This window comes from Daphnia magna, unplaced genomic scaffold (genome assembly GCF_020631705.1).
Source record: "Daphnia magna isolate NIES unplaced genomic scaffold, ASM2063170v1.1 Dm_contigs204, whole genome shotgun sequence".
Taxonomy (NCBI): domain Eukaryota; kingdom Metazoa; phylum Arthropoda; class Branchiopoda; order Diplostraca; family Daphniidae; genus Daphnia; species Daphnia magna.
In genome coordinates this window covers 72,775-94,679 of record NW_025533175.1, presented here as the reverse complement: position 1 = coordinate 94,679, position 21,905 = coordinate 72,775, and the positions used below count along the sequence as shown (strand labels likewise).

At 39.0% G+C, this 21,905-nt stretch overlaps 1 pseudogene; it reads right to left on the bottom strand.

The window, feature by feature from the left end:
- Positions 1-18,867: 18,867 nt before the first annotated feature.
- LOC123467613 lies at positions 18,868-20,057 on the bottom strand (annotated as a pseudogene).
- Between the last annotated feature and the right edge of the window lie 1,848 nt (positions 20,058-21,905).

Sequence of the window (21,905 nt, the reverse complement as noted above, 5' to 3'; positions counted from 1 at the left end):
TTCTCGTAATCTGAGAACGTATGGCCTTGCATGTCCGTTGTGTTACAAAGGGATCGTAGGTCGTAGGGCTAAAAACGTCTGCTTGCCCAACATCTGGTGGCGTTTCAGATGCCGTTGCTTTTCCTGGATTCGCCGTGAATCCGACCATGATGTTCCTATGTCCTTAATCGTTGACGATTCGGTTTCGCTCCGGTTCGAAGGACCAATGTTCAATAATTCGGGAGTAAGAGACCGGTCTAATCGTCAAGGATATGATTGTATTCGCGGACAAAGGGTGAGGGGAATGAGGATGAAATGACAAAATGAAAATGGAGGGCACCTCACTTCGAGGTCTCGACGCAACACGTACAGGAAAATAGATACGTTTACGAAAGGGAAGCTAACATGACTTCGAGGCCGGAAAATAGCACTAAGTTACAGTAGTACTAGGAAAAAGGACTCAACGTGGGCGTACACCACATAGGGACTGTCTCGTGTCTAACTGCTGACTTCCAGCTTACTCTTCTGACTCTCGTCTCAGACTGACTGACGCCATTATATTTCATACAAGTTCAATACACTACAATACTAAAACGCGGAAAGAACGTGCGGGAAATGGAAGCAGCGTCGCCAGACCAATACTTGTATTCAATGTGTATACACTGTGATACCACGAGTTTTTACTTGTATATGTGAACTGGATCAAATATACTTGTATTCAATGTGAATACACTGTGATATTATGAGTTTATACTTCTAAATGTAAACAGAATCAAATATACTTGTATTCAATGTGAATACACTGTGATACCATGAGTTTTTACTTCTATATGTAAACAGGATGAAATATACTTGTATTCAATGTGAATACACTGTTATATTATGAGTTGATACTTTTCCATGTAAAAAGAATCAAATATATACTTGTATTCAACGTGAATACACTGTTATATTATGAGTTTATACTTCTACATGTAAACAGAATCAAAGATACTTGTATTCAATTTGAATACACTGTGATACCACGAATTTTTACTTCTATATGTAAACAGGATCAAATATACTTGTATTCAATGTGAATACACTGTAATATTATGAGTTTATACTTCTACATGTAAACAGAATCAAATATACTTGTATTCAATGTGAATACACTGTGATACCACGAGTTTCTACTTTTATATGTAAACAGGATCAAATATACTTGTATTCAATGTGAATACACTGTGATATTATGAGTTTATACTTCTACATGTAAACAGAATCAAATATACTTGTATTCAATGTGAATACACTGTTATATTATGAATTTATACTTCTACATGTAAACAGAATCAAATATACTTGTATTCAATTTGAATACACTGTGATACCACGAGTTTTTACTTCTATATGTAAACAGGATCAAATATAGATGTATTCAATGTAAATACACTGTTATATTATGAGTTTATACTTCTTCATGTAAACAGAATCAAATATACTTGTATTCAATGTGAATACACTGTGATACCACGAGTTTTTACTTCTATATGTAAACAGGATCAAATATAGTTGTATTCAATGTGAATACACTGTTATATTATGAGTTCATACTTCTATATGTAAACAGAATCAAATATACTTGTATTCAATGTGATAACACTGTTATATTATGAGTTTATACTTCTAAATGTAAACAGAATCAAATATACTTGTATTCAATGTGAATACATTGTGATACCACGAGTTTTAACTATTAGTTTGCACTTCTACATGTAAACAGAATCAAATATACTTGTATTCCATGTGAAAACACTGTGATACCACGAGTTTTTACTTCTATATGTAAACAGGATCAAATATACTTGTATTCAATGTGAATACACTGTTATATTATGAGTTTATACTTCTAGATATAACAAGAATCAAATATACTTGTATTCAATGTGAATACACTGTGATACCATGAGTTTTAACTTCTTTATGTAAACAGAATCAAATATACTTGTATTCATTGTGAATACACTGTGAAACTGTAAAGAATCGATGTCTCAGATTGCAAAGAACCTTGAGAGTTCAACGTTCTCAGGGTAACCCTTGTTATTGTCACAAATCAATGCAGGGAGTTGACCGTGGGAATGACATTCGACTCGTGACCTTCAATCAGAAACCCATCTAGCTAGTCTAGAATATTCCCCTATACTTAACACTAGGGCAAGGCCAAGAATAGACCATATACTGCTACCTTTAAATTTGACCTCTAAGAAAGTGACGCTTAGCCAGAAAAACCTACCCGAAAGCTAACAAATAGGACCAAAAAAGCAGAAACAAGTAGATTCTTAGACGGACACTTCTTCCCTCAACTAGTGTGTTGTTCTGCTCTTCGGGAAACCAAGACTAGAACCCTTGTCTCGTACCATCATTTGAAAGTGTATTTCTTCCTTCCTCACTACGTTCCTGTAATGACAATGCGGTAAATAAAAAATTTAAATTTAACTATTTTTTGTTGATAGTCTCTGAAGTGACGCGCAGAAACTTTTACAACACCATGAGTTTTAACTTCTATATGTAAACAGGATCAAATATACTTGTATTCAATGTGAATACACTGTGATACCATGAGTTTTTACTTCTATATGTAAACAGGATCAAATATACTTGTATTCAATGTGAATACACTGTGATACCATGAGTTTTTACTTCTATATGTAAACAGGATCAAATATACTTGTATTCAATGTGAATACACTGTTATATTATGAGTTTATACTTCTAGATGTAAACAGAATCAAATATACTTGTATTCAATGTGATTACACTGTGATACCATGAGTTTTCACTTCTACATGTAAACAGGATCAAATATACTTGTATTTAATGTGAATACACTGTTATATTAGGAGTTTATACTTCTTCACGGAAACAGAATCAAATATACTTGTATTCAATGTGAATACATTGTGATACCACGAGTTTTTACTTCTCACCGTCTCCCCAGCGCTAAAGGGAAGACGGGTAATTGGGACTACTTCTGTAGGGCAACTGAGGAATCAATTCTATCCGATGATACAATTGATCCCGAGTTACTTCGTACAATTACCATCGACAGCTCTAGACTTTTATGCCTCCCTATCCGTACCACTAAGAACAGGAAAACTTACACCAAGATTAACCGGGCTTATTTTGGGAGACTAGATGGGAACATAGAAGGAACCCTAATCTCACCGGTAGAGGGCGAACTTCCAGGTAGTCTTAGTTGGGCACTTTACAATAACACAACACCACGACAAATAACACCTAAGTCAGCTTCAACAACTACAGATATCTACCGTCGCAATCCAGGGGGGGTTATAATAGAAAGAAACACAGGGCAATCACCATCGCTTCCACCACCTAGCGTCAGTTTTACCACACCACAAACAACATCCACACCACCAAACAATTCAAGCCAAGGTACACACACACAAAGGGATAGCCCGCTGACGATCGACCTGACACCAGGCGGTCACGAGGAGCAAACCCTAACACAAACACTACAGCCGGCATTAGAATCACCGATTGGCCACGAGGAGCCTCCTAGCCAGGCTCCGTTGACGGTCAATAATAACACACCCAACACACACAACGCATCCACAGATACATTAGAGAACTTGGTCATTTTAGCGGAACAATCAGAGGACATGGAATCACTCTCTATACTCGACCACCTACCTCCACCAGAGTTGCCGGTAGAGGCACTCCTGGAACCTAAGTGTATTCATATAGGGAAACTCTTAGCTGAGGTTGAAAACATGATCGCTGCCAAAAACGTCATATTAACGAGTTAGCTGATATCCGCCATCCAATTATCCCACTAGCCAAACAGTTTCAATGTCCATCCATGCGTAGAGTAGCCAATAAAGACCTCCTTGATAAGCTTCACGCAGCCATGAAGTCCTGCGCTAGAGAATGCAGCCTTGCATTGATTAAAGCTGAAGAGGAGGTTGAAAAAAAACTTAGGGAAGAGATACTCGATCTCTCTGAGGGTTGAAGGTTTTCCCATGATGAGTATACTTCCATCTAGTATATAAAAGAAAGCAGGCTCTCTAGCATCCATCCATACACCACACGCACAGATCCACCTATATTTTTTCAGATCACGGGGAAGGGGGATATTTTACGCATCACACCACACGTATCTAATGCTAGGGCGAACACATCAGGTCATAAAATTCCAGGAAAAGCAAAGGGAGCGAAAGCGACTGGAGCAACCAAGGAAGCTCCGGCAACCAAGGTACCTGATGCCAAACTCGCACAAAACAGAAACGAACAAAACAAGGAGAGTAAGAAGAGAAAAGGTAACACAAACAGGAATAAGAACAGAGGGAAAAATAATAAAACGATCAGTAAAGGGGGAAATAAAACGACAGAAAAGACAGCACCTACCCAAATAGCCGCCCCAAGAGTCAGTTCTCCCCAACCCTCTACAAGCAGACAGGCGGCCCCAACATCACCAGTGGCCGCCCGAACGAACAGCAACCCCCCGGCTAGACGAACACTATCACCAACAGTTCAAATACAACCACGCACTCATGAACCGTCAAACAACGGCCACAGATACATAGCACCACATCTCAGAGAAAACAGGGGGAATCAGAACTATCGTTACACAAATCCACCAACACGAACAACAGGGGCACCCTCCTACCCACCCCCGGCGACATTCCGTTGGACCCCAACAGGGTGGGAAAGGATTCAACGCGACAAACCAACGGGACGGAATGACAGTCGTACGGGTTCGCTCGCTCGGTACCAACCTCTTCGCTACGTACCAAACAAAGGGTAAAGATCAAAACCGACAGGGAGGGAGGAACTGCTTTAGGAAATAATTTGTAACGACGTGGGGGCACAGCTTGATGAGGGTGCAAGAGAAGCCTAATTTAAAGGCCTTTCTTTCATCCCACAAGTAAATTTTAATAAGGAAACACTAGAAAGGGACTTAGGGAAATTAAGACGTAGCACAAATCTGAAATTACACTGGAATATGAATGGAGGGGGGGAATTACAAAACCGGCATGATATCTAGGATCCTTAAATCAGATTTGGAACCCCCTGAGGCATTAAAAGAGTCTAATGTACTCTGGTCAGAGCTCTGCTCTACCGAAATACCGAAGGGATAGATAGGGACCAACTTCTCAACCAGCGCTTTCAAAGCCTGGAAGAAGCTGATCAATGACACACGCTGGTACGTCTTAAAAGCAGGTAAAGGGGGGAAAACAGTTATTTGTGGTAGAAAAGATTACAAAAAAGAGGCACTTAGACAACTAGGGGATAAAAACACTTACATGGAGCTATCAAAAACAGAGGCAGAGGGATACATAGGGAAAATACATAAACACAAAATCATAGTTCCAAATGCACTTGATAAACATAACAACTGTATCACAAAGGCGGAGGGTAGTGGAGTTAGGAACCAGCAGGTCTCGTTACCTGCCACATATTTTCTCCCAAAAATCCATAAAGAGAAGCGGGAAGACACCGGGGCATTCGCAGCAAGACGAATCATAACGGCAGTAGGTAGTCCTTTCAAGGCTCTAGATCAGTACCTTGCTAAGCTTGCGGCTTGTTTACTACCGTGCATCCCGGGATCACTGATAGACACAGCAGTGCTTTTAAGGGATTTGGCAACAGTGCCAAATCTCCCGCCAGTAGCTAAACTATTTTCAGTTAATGTCATATCGCTCTACCCGTCCATCGACTGGGTAGAAGCGGTAGAAGACTCAACCAGCTTCTATATGGAACACTTTGACGTAGTTAAAGAATTTTGCGAGAAAAACGACATGCTCCCTCCTCCTCCACACCAGATCTTTAGATACATACTACAGATGCTTTTACAAAACAATGTCTTCCTTTTCCAAAATGAAAAGTACTTCAGGAAGCTTAAGGGAAGAGCAATGGGTTGCTCGATGTCAGTTTTTATGGCCAACGCCTTTATGTATAGAAAAACACGACACCTTATTGAGAACCCACCAGCCGAGCTTCTTTATTTTGGGAGGTACATTGATGACATTGAAGCGATATGGACAGGGGCGAATGAAAACATTCCAAACCTCTTTGAGGGTGTAGTTGATGACAACATCAAACTCACATTTGACTACGGTGGTAAAACACTTGAGGCCCTTGACTTGCTAATAGAGATTTAGGATGATGACTCACTGTCGACTCGCCTATATAGGAAGCCGACAGAGGGTACCCAATTCGTACATTGGACCTCAGCACATCCAGTAAATCTTAAAAGCTCAATCCCATACGCCCAACTCCTTAGGATCAAAAGGAATTGTAGTAAGCACTCTGACTTCACCCGTGAGGCAGAGACACTCCTACACAAGTTCAGAATAAGGGGCTATCCTCAGAAGGTTCTAGACAGCGCTTATAGCAAAGCTCTCCTTAAGGATCGAGCCGAACTATTGAAGACAGGGGTAACCAATAAAGACACAGACGACGAGCGCTTAACGTTAGTCTCTGATTTCCATTAACCGCTCATCCTACCACTGAGGAATAGCATACGATCCTTTAACACGATCTACACGAAACACCACTTATCACAGAAAGAGTAGACCGACTCGGCCCCCAGCTTCCATTAGAACCTCCAAGACTAGCTTTCAGAGCAGGTAGATCTCTTGGTAGCTCACTAGGTCCAATCTTCAAGAAAGGGGAACGGAATTCTTAGGAAGGAGTCGATGAGTTGCTGTGTCCACGTGCTTCGCAGGTGGACCTGACTCTTAATAGTTCCAAACCCTTTTTGGTTCGTGTGCTTCGTACACAACAAGCCCTAATCTGACACTAGATGGCGATCAAATCTCATTGGTTCGTGTGCTTCGCACACGAACACTACACTAAGGACATGAAAGAATGGGTTTTCTACCACATGGGTGATCATATTGGTTCGAGTGGTCCACAAACGAACACTATATTTTGACCTCCCGCGGGATAGAGAACGTCCATTTTGGAACACTACATCTAGAACATCCTGTTAATACTTCACAGCTAGCTTCGGGAGAGGGATGGGTACACTGGGCGTGGCTTCCTGATTTAACCTACAATACACAGTGATACCATGAGTTTTTACTCCTATATATAAACAGGATCAAATATACTTGTATTCAATGTGAATACACTGTGATATTATGAGTTTACACTTCTACATATAAACAGAATAAAATATACTAGTGTTCAAAGCAAATACACTGTGATACCATGACTTTTTACTTCTATATGTAAACAGGATCAAATAAACTTGTATTCAATGTGAATAGACTGTGATATTATGAGTTTACACTTCTACATGTAAACAGAACCAAATATACTTGTATTCAATGTGAATACACTGTGTTACCATGAGTTTTAACTTCTATATGTAAACAGGATCAAATATACTTGTATGCAATGTGAATACACAGTGATATTATGAGTTTAGACATCAACATGTAATCAGAATCAAAGATACTTGTATTCAATGGGAATACACAGTGATACCATGAGTTTTTACTTCTACATGTAAACAGAATCAAATATTATTGTATTCAATGTAAATACACTGTAATACCATGAGTTTTTACTTCCGTATGTAAACAGGATCAAATATACTTGAATTCAATGTAAATACAATGTGATACCATGAGTTTTTACTTCTATATGTAAACAGGATCAAATATAATTGTATTCAATGTGAATACACTGTGATATTATGAGTTTCACTTCTACATAAAAACAGAATCAAATATACTTGTATTCAATGTGAATAAACTGTGATATTATGAGTTTACACTTCTACATTTAAACAGAATTAAATATACTTGTATTCTATGTGAATACACAGTAATACTATGAGTTTTTACTTCTATATGTAGACAGGATCAAATATACTTGTATTAAATGTGAATACACTGTGATATCATGAGTTTTACTTCTATATGTAAACAGGATCGAATATACTTAATTCAATGTGAATACACTGTGAAATTATGACGTTTCACTTCTACATGTTAACAGAATCAAATATACTTGTATTCAATGTGAATACACTGTGATACCACGAATTTTTACTTCTATATGTAAACAGGATTAAATATACTTGTATTCAATGTGAATACACTGTGATATTATGAGTTTACACTTCTAAATGTGAACAGAATCAAATATACTTGTATTAAATGTAAATACACTGTGATACCATGAGTTTTTACTTCTATATGTAAACAGAATCAAATATAATTGTATTCAATGTGAATACACTGTTATATTATGATATTACACTACTTCATGTAACCCGAATCAAATATACTTGTATTCAATGTGAATACACTGTAATATTATTAGTTTACACTTCTACATGTTAACAGAACTAAATACACTTGTATGCAATGTGAATACACTGTGATATTATGAGTTTACACTTCTATATGTAAACAGGATCAAATATACTTGTATGCAATGTGAATAAACTGTGATATTATGAGTTTACACTTTTACATGTAAACAGAACCATATATACTTTTATTCGATGTGAATACACTGTGTTACCATGAGTTTACACCTCTACATGTAATCAGAATCAAAGATACTTGTATTCAATGGGAATACACAGTGATATCATGAGTTTTTACTTCTATATGTAAGCAGGATCAAATATACTTGTATTCAATGTGAATACACTGTGTTACCATGAGATTTAACTTCTATATGTAAACAGGATCAAATATACTTGTATTCAATGTAAATACACTGTGATACCATGAGTTTTTACTTCTTTATATAAACAGGAACGAATATACTTGTATTCATTGTGAAAACACTGTGATATTATGAGTTTACACTTCTACATGTAAACAGAACCAAATATACTTGTATTCAATGTGAATACACTGTGATATTATGGGTTTAGACTTCTACATGTAAACAGAATCAAATATACTTGTATTCAATGTGAATACACTGTGATACCATGAGTTTTTACTTCTATATGTAGACAGGATCAAATATACTTTTTTCAATGTGAATACACTGTGATACCATGAGTTTTTACTTCTATATGTAAACAGGATCGAATATACTTGTATTCAATGTGAATACCCTGTGAAATTATGACTTTTCACTTCTACATGTAAACAGAATCAAATATACTTGTATTCAATGTAAAAACACTGTGATACCATGGGTTTTTACTTCTATATGTAAACAGAATCAAATATACTTGTATTCAATGTGAATACACTGTAATATTATGAGTTTACACTTCTACATGTAAACAGAACTAAATATACTTGTATGCAATGTGAATACACTGTGATATTATGATATTACACTTCTATATGTAAACAGGATCAAATATACTTTTATGCAATGTGAAAAAACTGTTATATTATGAGTTTACACTTTTAATATGTAAACAGAACCAAATATACTTGTATTCAATGTAAATACACTGTGTTACCATGAGTTTTTAGTTCTATGTGAAAACAGGATCAAATATACTTGTATTCAATGTGAATACAATATAACACCATGAGTTTTTACTTCTATATGTAGACAAGATCAAAAATACTTGTATTCAATGAAAATACACTGTGATACCATGAGTTGACACTTCTACATGTAAACCGAATCAAATATACTTGTATTCAATGTGAATACAATATGATATTATGAGTTTAAACTGCTACATGTAAACAGAATAAATATAATTGCATTCAAAGTTATTACACTGTGATACCATGGGTTTTTACTTCTATCTGTAAACCAGATCAAATATACTTGTATTCAATGTGAATACACTGTGATATTATGAGTTTACACTTCAACATGTAATCAGAATCAAAGATACTTGTATTCAATGGGAATACACTGTGATACCATGAGTTTTTAGTTCTATATGTAAACAGGATCAAATATACTTGTATTCAATGTGAATACACTGTGATATTATGAGTTTACACTTCTACATATAAACAGAATCATATATAGTTTTTTTCAATGTGAATACACTGTGATACCATGAGTTTTTACTTCTATATGTAAACAGTATCAAATATACTTGTATTCAATGTGAATACACTGTGATATTATGAGTTAACACATCTACATTTAAACGGAATTAAATATACTTGTATTCTATGTGAATACACAGCAATACCATGAGTTTTTACTTCTATAGGTAGACAGCATCAAATATACTTGTATTCAATGTGACTACACTGTGATATTTTGAGTTTACACTTCTACATCTAAACAGAATCAATAATAATTGGATTCAATGTGAATACACTGTGATACCATGAGTTTTTATTTCTATATCTAAACAGGATGAAATATAATTGGATTCAATGTGAATACACTTTGATTTTATGATTTTACACTTCTACATGTAAATAGAATCAAATATACTTGTATTCAATTTGAATACACTGTGATACCACGAGTTTTTACCTCTATATGTAAACAGGATAAAAAATATGTGTATTCAATGTGAATACACTGTAATATTTTGATTTTATACTTCTAAATGTAAACAGAATCAAATATACTTGTATTGAATGTGAATACACTGTGATACAATGAGTTTTTACTTTTATTTGTAAACAGGATCAATTATACTTGTATTCAATGTGAATACACTGTTATATTATGAGTTAATACTTCTACAAGTAAACAGAATCAAATATACTTGTATTCAATGTGAATACACTATTATATTATAAGTTTATACTTCTACATGTAAACAGAATCAAATATACTTTTATTCAATGTGAATACACCGTGATACCACGAGTTTTTTCTTCTATATGTAAACAGGATCAAATATACTTGTATTCAATGTGAATACACTGTGATGCAATGAGTTTTTACTTTTATTTGAAAACAGGATCAATTATACTTGTATTTAATGTGAATACACTGTTATATTATGAGTTAATACTTCTACAGGTAAACACAATCAAATATACTTGTATTCAATGTGAATACACTCTTATATTATGAGTTTATACTTCTACATGTAAACAGAATCAAATATACTTTTATTCAATGTGAATACACTGTGATACCACGAGTTATTACCTCTATATGTAAACAGGATCAAATATACTTGTATTCAATGTGAATACACTGTTATATTATGGGTTTATACTTCTACATGTAAACAGAATCAAATATACTTGTATTCAATGTGAATACACTGTGATACTACGTGTTTTTCCTTTATATGTAAACATGATCAAATATACTTGTATTCAATGTGAATACACTGTGATACCATGAGTTTTTACTTCTATATGTAAACAGGATCAAATATACTTGTATTCAATGTGAATACACTGTGATATAACGAGTTTTTACTTCTATATGTAAACAGGATCAAATATACTTGTATTCAATGTGAATACACTGTTATATTATGACTATATACTTCTACATGTAAACAGAATCAAATATACTTGTATTCAATGTGAATACACTGTTATATTATGAGTTTATACTTCTTCATGTAAACAGAATCAAATATACTTGTATTCAATGTGAATACACTGTTATATTATGAGTTTATACTTCTACATGTAAACAGAATCAAATATACTTTTATTCAATGTGAATACTCTGTGATACCACGAGTTTTTACTTGTATATGTAAACTGGATCAAATATACTTGTATTCAATGTGAATACACTGTGATATTATGAGTTTATACTTCTACATGTAAACAGAATCAAATATACTTGTATTCAATGTGAATACACTGTGATACCACGAGTTTTTACTTGTATATGTAAACAGGATAATATACTTGTATTCAATGTGAATACACTGTTATGTTATGAGTTTTTACTTCTACATGTGAACAGAATCAAATATACTTGTATTCAATGTGAATACACTGTGATACAATGAGTTTTTTTCTATTTGTAAACAGGATCAAATATACTTGTATTCAATGTGAAAAACACTGTTATATTATGAGTTTATACTTCTACATGTAAACAGAATCAAAGATACTTGTATTCAATGTGAATACACTGTGATACCACGAGTTTTTACTTCTATATGTAAACAGGATCAAATATACTTGTATTCAATGTGAATACAATGATATATTATGAGTTTATACTTCTACATGTAAACAGGATCAAATATACTTGTATTTAATGTGAATACACTGTTATACCATGAGTTTTTACTTCCATATGTAAACAGGATCAAATGTACTTGAATTCAATGTGAATACAATGTGATACCATGAGTTTTTACTTCTATATGTAAACAAGATCAAATATAATTGTATTCAATGTGAGTACACTGTGATATTATGATTTTACACTTCTACGTGTAAACAGAATCAAATATACTTGTATTCAATGTGAATACACTGTGATATTATGGGTTTTAACTTCTATATGTAAACAGCATTAAATATACTTGTATTCAATGTGAATACACTGCGATATTATGAGTTTACACTTCTACATATAAACAGAATCAAATATACTTGTATCTAATATGAATACACTGTGATACCATGAGTGTTTACTTCTATATGTAAACAGGCTCAAATATACTTGTATTCAATGTGAATACACTGTGATACTATTAGTTTGCACTTCTACATGTAAACAGAATCAAATATACTTGTATTCAATGTGAAAACACTGTGATACCACGAGTTTTTACTTCTATATGTAAACAGGATCAAATATACTTGTATTCAATGTGAATACACTGTTATATTATGAGGTAATACTTCTAGATATAACAAGAATCAAATATACTTGTATTCAATGTGAATACACTGTGATACCATGAGTTTTAACTTCTATATGTAAACAGTATCAAATATACTTGGATTCAATGTGAATACACTGTGAAACTGTAAAGAATCGATGTCGCAGATTGCAAAGAGCCTTGAGAGTTCAACGTTCTCAGGGTAACCCTTGTTATTGTCACAAATCAATGCAGGGAGTTGACCGTGGGAATGACATTCGACCCGTGACCTTCAATCGGAAACCCATCTAGCTAGTCTAGAATCTTCCCCTATACTTTTCACTAGGGCAAGGCCAAGAATAGACCATATACTGCTACCTTTAAATTTGACCTCTAAGAAAGTGACGCTTAGCCAGAAAAACCTACCCGAAAGCTAACAAATAGGACCAAAAAAGCAGAAACAAGTAGATTCTTAGACGGACACTTCTTCCCTCAACTAGGGTGTTGTTCTGCTCTTCGGGAAACCAAGACTAGAACCCTTGTCTCGTATCATCATTTTTTATTTTTTTTTTTTTTTTTTTTTTTTTTTTTTTTTTAAAAAATTTTTAAAAAAAAAAATTTTTTTTTTTAATTTTAATTTTTTTTAATTTTTTTTTTTTCAATGGGAATACTCTGCAACACCATGAGTTTTTACTTCTATATGTAAACAGGATCAAATATACTTGTATTCAATGTGAATACACTGTGATATAACGAGTTTTTACTTCTATATGTAAACAGAATCAAATATACTTGTATTTAATGTGAATACACTGTGATACCATGAGTTTTTACTTCTATATGTAAACAGGATCAAATATAATTGTATTCAATGTGAGTACACTGTGATATTATGAGTTTACACTTTTACATGTAAAAAGAATCAAATATACTTGTATTCAATGTGAATACACTGTGATATTATGAGTTTACACTTCTACGTGTAAACAGAATCAAATATACTTGTATTCAATGTGAATACACTGTGATACCATAAGTTTTTACATCTATATGTTAACAGGATCAAATACACTTGTATTCAATGTGAATACACTGTGATATTAGTTTGCCGTATCGGTTTTTTCGATTTTTTGCTTCGTTAGTTAGATAATAAATTTTTCTCGTTAACATTGCGTATCATCTGATTTGTCTTGATTAAGTGGTGCTTTTTCGTTAAGCTTTTGGTTTTCCGTATCGGTTTTTCAATTTTTTGCTTCGTTAGTTAGATTATCAATTTTTCCCGTTAACATTGCTTATCATATGATTTGTCTGAATTAAGCAGTCCGTTTCGGTTAAGCTTTTAGTTTCTGTATCGGTTTTTTCGATTTTCCGCTTAGTTCGTCAGATAAATAAGTTTTTCCGTTGACAAGTGTTACAATCACGTAACACTCCACATCATTCGATTACTCTTAATTAAGTAGTGCCTCTGGGTTAAGCTTTTGGTTTGCCGTATCGGTTTTTTCGATTTTCCGTCTAGTTCGTAAGATAATTGACCCTTTCCATGAATGTTTTGTGTAAAAAATATTTGTTATGACCCATCATCCGTAAAAGTTGATAACCATGCAACAGATAGTGTTGCGAGAAGACAGAACGGACAATTAGAACCGGTTGAATTTCTGTATTTGATTCCAGACTGACTCGTTAATCGACGTGCGTACTTTGAGCGCGTCGCCTACACACTGCCCCGTACACACTTGTTCTCCCTCGGAAGACAATGGGGACTCAATTCAAGGGTTAACATCGCCGAGGGCTAATGAAGGGACAAAATAGAAATAGCTGAAGGCTAGTGAGGGGACAAAGTGGCCGAGGGCTAACTAGCAGTAGCAGTGCTACAACATTCGGCCCTTCCTGACAAAACAAGATCTCCCGATCATGATGTTTTTTTTTTTTTTTTTTTTTGAAACGGAAGAGAAGACTAAAGACTAAGTGGCGTAACAAATCGATGAAAAGGAAGATGAATTAAACAGGAGGGATAGATGGACATAGTACTGGATACAGACATAGATGAAAATAGATGTGGGCAAAACAAAGCCGAAGAGGCATAAAGAAAACTACCGTATGTTTAAGTGGCTACTTAATCGAACGGAAAAGAAAGAAAGAAAAAAAAAAGTAGAAGAAGAACGGAGAAGAAAAGAGAAAAAAAAAACCCACAAAAGACAAAACGGGAAACACTGCGAGGAAGGATACAAAAATTCAGCGACGGACTCCTGCTACAAATCGTTCTGGTTGTCTGGATTGTCTTCCTGTTCTTGTCGTTACCGGGCCCGTTCTAGTTCGTATCTCTTCATCTTCCTCGAATTCTGTATCGGATGTACTTGTTTCCAGGTCATTTTCGAATTCGGATTGGTTGGCATTTTTGTCGTCTTCCGTGCGTATCTGCTGTTCGTTACCACTGAGGCTGTCGTTATCAGTGCTACTTCCTTCGTCCGGCTGCCAATCGAGTTCACGTGGCGGAAAATAACGTCTCAGCTGGGAAACATGCACATTGAAACGGCGCCAGATTCGTTTCTTTCTATGCGCGGGAAGATCTTCTACCTTGTAGCACGTTGAAGACACTCGTTGGCAAACTTGATACGGTCCCACAAATTTAAACAAAAATTTCTTCGTTTTCCCGTTACATCGCGGTTTGCGGGCAACAAGCACTAAGTCGCCTAGTTCATACTGGGGGTTTGGTTTCCGATGAAGATCGTAGGTGGACTTGCTTTTCTTTTGCCTTTTGAAGACTAGGCGTCGGGCGATTTTTCTCCATTTGGTCACTTTTTTGAGGCGTTCTTCGTGTGTTTCGGCGTGGTCGGGTGGCCATGGAAAGCTGGCTTCATGTGGAAAGACTGCAGAACGGCCGTAAACTAATTCGAAGGGTGTGATTTGCGTCGTTGACTGTTTCGCGGTGTTAATAGAGAATGCAGCCTGTTGTAGTCCCCGGTCCCAGTCGTTATGTTCGAAATTAACGAAGGCTGCTAGAGTAGCCACCAAGGTTCCGTTAACTTTTTCCACTAATCCATTAGTTTGGGGATGCTCGGCGGAGGCCATGATGTGACGAACTCGCCAGTCCCGTAAAAATTCAGCGAATCCCAGTGACGAAAAAGCGGGGCCTCTATCACTAATGAACCTTCGTGGAGGTCCGTGTTGGAGGAAAACATTGTTTTTCTAAAATGCAACTGCCGCGTTGGTCCCCGTATCTTTTACCGCTTTTACTTCGATCCAGCGGGATAGATAGTCGATACAGACTATTACGTGTTGGTTTGCTTCGGCCGTCTCTTTAAAGGGACCCAAATGATCAGCCGCTACCATTTCGAACACTTCTTTTGGTGGAGGGATAGGGCATAGTTTACCGGCTGGGTATCCTACCCGTGCTTTGAAGGGCTGGCAAAATTCGCACGTTCTCACATATGCCTCGACACTTTTTTTCATGCTCTTCCACCAGTATCGCTGAGCTAACCTAGCCAATGTTTTTTCTATTCCGTGGTGAGCGCCGATCGGTGAATCGTGACACTCGAATAGAAGATCTCAGCGAATGATTGACGGCACCACCAAGAGACGTTTGCGGCCCGGCTTTGTATTCTTCTTATACAATACTCATTCGTACAACATGAAGTCGCTGTTTTCGTTCCGCTCGCGATTTTTGTCTCCATAACCTTGAAGTTCAAGGACAATCTTCTTTATGTCTCGATCGGCGTGTTGTAAAAGGGCTAATTGTTGGGAAGAATATTCAGCTACTTGAATCCCACATAATTTTTGATTGGGCGGGTCGGTCAGCTCTGCAGCTCCGACGGGGGCTCGAGATAAGGCATCGGCTACGACATTAGATGACCCCTTTAGATGTTGGATGTCGATGGAATATTCTTGAAGTGTTATTATCCATCTGGCTAACCGGCCGCTCAGGTCTTTCTTTTGTGACAGCCAGCGTAATACTGAGCTGTCCGTTTTGATTGTCAGGGGGCGTCCGTAGACGTGATGCCGTAGTTTGTTTAGTGCCCAGACGAGGGCCAGGCATTCCAATTCGTTACTGTGATACTTTTCTTCGGAGGGAGTAAGCCGTCTGCTGATAAATACCACTGGCTGTAGACCCCTTTCTTCTTCCAACATTAACACGGCTCCAATTCCCTTGATGCTGGCGTTCGTGTACAGCTCTATCTTTGATACCCCGTCATCGCTGACCAGAACGGGTGTGGAAGTCAGTTTCGTCTTGAGCTCCATCATTGCTATTTCGTGACTTTGGTTCCAATCTCGTTGAACATCGGCTCGTTTTTTCAGTAGATTGTGTAGAGGCCGGGCAATGGATGCGAAATTATGAATAAAACGGCGATAAAATGAGGCCAGCCCCAAGAACGCTCTCAACTTTGTCACGTTATCAGGTCGGGGAAAGTCACGCACTGCTTCTACTTTTGTAAGGTCGGGAGAAATACCCAGTCTGTTGATTCGATGGCCTAAATACGTTACACTCGACGCCCCGAATTCACATTTTCGCACATTTAGAGTCAGGCCGGCATTTCCTATTGTCTGTAACACACGATGAAGTCGTTCATTGTGCTCCGTTAGTGAACCTCCGAAAACCAGAATGTCGTCCATATAAACGAGACATTCCGTCCACTTAAGTCCGTCCAGCACCCGATCCATGAGACGTTGAAACGTAGGTGGTGCGCCACACAGACCAAACGGGAGACGTGAGAATTCGAATAGTCCGTCCGGAGTCACGAACGCTGTTTTTTCCTGGTGTTCTTTGGCCATCGGAACCTGCCAAAACCCACTCTCAAGGTCTAGGCTCGTGAAGAATTGGGCCCCACCGAGACGATCCAGCACGTCTTCTATCCTGGGAAGTGGATAGACATCTTTAACGGTCACGGAGTTAAGTCGACGGTAATCCACACAAAACCGGATTTCTCCATTCTTCTTTTTCACTAATACGACCGACGAGCTCCATGGACTCCGTGATGACGTGACGATCCCGTCTGCGCGCATTTTCTGGACCTGTTCCTGGATCACTTTTCTTTCGGTTTCGCTCACCCGGTATGGCGACGAATGAACTGGGTTGGCCGCGCCCGTCTCAATACGATGTTCTATAAGCTGCGTCAGCCCCTTTTTTGAACGAAAGCAACGCCAATGACGTCGAATAACGTCCAGTAGCCCTTCTCTATCTTTCCCAACTAGGTCGGGATCGATATTGACGTCTTTCTCAATTAACAGCATATCGTCACAATCCGGTGATTCACTCGGGGGTTGTAGCGCTCCGATCGTTGTAGTCTCTTCTTCACCAATCAGGAACACTTGGTCGGCAGCTACGATTGAAGCGCACCAAGAGCCACGCACCATCAGTTTGTTTATAGTTAAGTTGACTACCGGAATAAGCACTCTTCCATCTTGGCTTTCCACGAGACATTCCGGCGTGACCCATTCCTCCCCGGACCGGGTAGATTTGTTGGTTCTAATCAGCCACAGGCCATCACGTCGTTTTGGGGTCACCGCCTCGACAAATTGTACACTAGACGCAGCAATTCCTATTTTTTTCTTCAACCTCACGTAAAGCTGCAGCTCACCCTGATCGACACCCGGGGTCACCTCCTCTTCTTCCACTAGCGCTCCCATTACTAAGAGTTCGTCGACCGCTTTCCCGTATCCGCAATCTTTGTCGTCTGATAAGGTAGGAGTTGGTGATTTAGTGGTTTTATCCAGTTTAGAAACTGCAGGGTCGCCCATTTCTTCCTTAGTTTCATCATTCTTCGCATTTTCCTGCCTATTACTTTCCTTCAGTTTCTGGCCGCGCGTAACCTCGACTATCGCCACGCCTTCCTTCACGCAGATGACAGCTCCGGATCTTTCTATCCAATCCATTCCCAACACCATGGGAAAAATTGCATTCTCCATCACTAGAACCTGGTTTAAGTTAGTCACCGCACCACCAAAACGCACTACCAGGCTAGTTTCCCCAACTAAAGGAAGGATTTGATAATCCAACGTTCTCCAAGTTCTAGAAGCCACCCTAAGGTCAAAAACGGATCGACCGCGAATGAGATCGGCACGAATAACACTGTTTTTTGCTCCGGAATCAACCATGGCCTTCACTAACCCGACGCGAAATACGTCCACTTCGATAACAGGACTTCCACTGGTCAATTTAGTTACGGGGGCTTGAACAAAATTTACTGCCGACTCTGCCCCGAGGGGTCGGCAGACGCGTTTCCCGGTGCTGTCGTGGGCCACCGAGGATTAGGAAGGGGGCAATCACGTGAGATGTGGCCATAGCCGGAACAGTTATAACATTGCACTTCGTTTTTTGAGCCGGGAGGACGACGATCGAAACCTACTTGTTTTAGAGCAGGCTTTCCTGTCCCAGGTGAGTTGGGTCTGGTCACTGTACGGGTCAAGACGGCCACCTGATTTGTAAGAGCCTCCACTGCCTGAAATAGCGAGTCTCTGGTCTCCTGGTTCCCTGCATTCTCCTCAGTTGTCGTCGAAACGCTAGAGGGGTTGGTGACAGGCTCGCTGATGCTTTCTAAACGGCGGACTTCGGTGAGAAATGCGTTAATCGAGGCGGGTGGGTCATCATGACCGACCGCATTTCGGGGTGGTACAGTCCTCGGATAAGGTAAGGGGTCAACTCGGCATCAGTAAGAGCTGTAGCTCGCCGACGACAGAGTTTCACTTTGTCAAGCGCATAGGCGCACCCGGACTCACCCGGCAGCTGCTTCCTTCCCTCTACCAGAACCTGCCACTGGCCTTCCGTCAATTGCACTTCAAAGGCCCCTCGTAGGCCATTAATCCAGTCATCCCACTGGGGAATGTTCACTCCGATCTCCTCCTGCCAGGTTAATGCTTTTCCACTCAGAGAGCTTATGGCAGCTCTCCGTTTCTCTGCGTCCCCCCAGTTTTCCGCTAGGGCCTTTCGGTTTACCAACTGCAACCAATCTTGAAGTATTTCTTCTGTCGCTCCTGAAAACTTTACATCGGTGTCCAGGGTTGCTCGAATTATGGCGGCTGGAGGTGGGACTGGCGCTGCGGGTGGGCCAACGACCGGTACGGCCAAGATCCGGTTGGCCAATGCCGTCAATAAATCTTGCTGTTGCTGTATTTGTTGTTGTTGGAGCACGAACTGCTGTTGTTGCTGCTGTTGATTGGCCGTTAGCGCAGCTAGTGCTGCATTTAAGGCATTCGGATCCATATCTCCTAATTCCACACCCACGGCCTCTTGGGCATCAAGGAACTCCTCAGATCGTCTATTTGAACAGCGTTGGGAGAAACAGAAACAATTTTCGTCGCACAGTTGGTTCCCTTTCGAACAAACGCACTTAAGGCACGAACCCACTCCGCAACGGCAATGAGGACGATTCATTCAGTACCCCTCCGAAGAACCTTGGGTGTTTGCGGTTTGATAACGGACTTTTATGATTCTGCAGCAAACTTGGGGAAAACCACGTGTTGAACACCTACGCGAGCTGACCGCGTAAGAACGAAAACGAAACGGATGGAATTAACGCGATAATTTCCACGAGGCACGCGATACAATTCCACGTGCGAGTGTTACGACTTCGCGAGGAAACGGTACAATTTGCAACAAATTCGCGAACGGGGCGATACGATTTCGTGACGAGTTCCACGAGAAGAACCATGAATTTACGCGCTTGCTTCTGCGAAGATAAACGATAATCGATGTGCGATGGCGTAGATACGAGGCGATTCAGCTGGTAACGCCACACGTGGCGATCTATTCGCTTCCTCCTATATATATATTTTTTTTTATCAAACCTGAATCGCACGACACTGGAATTGTTAACTTCAGTTTGAATCTCGCTGCTGCCACCAAATGTTGCGAGAAGACAGAACGGACAATTAGAACCGGTTGAATTTCTGTATTTGATTCCAGACTGACTCGTTAATCGACGTGCGTACTTTGAGCGCGTCGCCTACACACTGCCCCGTACACACTTGTTCTCCCTCGGAAGACAATGGGGACTCAAGTCAAGGGTTAACATCGCCGAGGGCTAATGAAGGGACAAAATAGAAATAGCTGAAGGCTAGTGAGGGGACAAAGTGGCCGAGGGCTAACTAGCAGTAGCAGTGCTACAACAATAGCTTATTCTTTTTCACATGGCCACACCAGCCATGATTAGATGTATCTGTCTGATCCCCTCCAACCAATTAGACCCGGCGAGAACGGATTAGGATTAGCGCCATTTTGTTTTTTAGAAAATGGGGTACCCTTTTGTTGGGGAAATGACCTTGCTGCTAATGACCACCTGATGGTAGCCTTTTTGACGGCCTACCTGATGGTAGCCTTTTTTCGGCTTACCTGATGGTAGCCATTTTTCGACTTACCTGATGGTAGCCTTTTACCTGATGGTAGCCTTTTTTTGGTTTACCTGACGTTGCCAAGCCACGGCATTGGTCCATTTCTTTTTATTTAGGCGTTTTGTTTAAACTTTTGACTTGGCGCTTAGGATTTTTCGCTATCTCTTACGGTTTCTGAGTTATTTGACTTCAAAGTTTTTCTTTGATATTTTTTGACCAAAAATAACCTCTCCGCTTATCTTTTTCAGGTTGACTGCTGCTGTTTAGTATATTTTTGCCACGTTTGTATGTTCCCTCCCCCTTCTCTTAGTGTATCTTGGTAGAGCGCGCGAGTAGAAGGCGGTCTGGTGGAACGACTCTGATTTTTAGCCGATGCTGTAGTCCATCTCTCTGGCAAGATCAGAGTTGTGAAATCGAAACTGGCATTGGCTTATAATCACTATTCTGGGACTCTGTTCTTCTCTAACCGTTGGCTACACATATCGCATTCATGCTTATGAATTGATATATGTGTAGCACAACTCCTTTATCGGAGGGAACCGCGGTATAAAGGAAGGACGGAGCGACAGAATAGTGGTCGTCCGAGTCATCAGGCACATGGTCATCGGCGAAGGGTGAAAGGTCAAAGACCCGCCTGATCGTAACACAGCCAGCCGCCTTTGCCACGTTTGTAGTAACCCCCCCTTTTGGAAAATGAACGAGATTTTGAGAATAGCTCTCTCGTTCAGTGGGCAGACCTTCAGACTAATAACGAGCGTTGACGGTTCCACTGATCACGTGGACGGGTCGTTCGGAAAAATAACCGGAAGGAGTGGGATTGGACTAATCAATCATTACCTTTTACAAACTTCACTTTTCATTACCTTAATTTCAAGCTTTCACTAAAACGAGG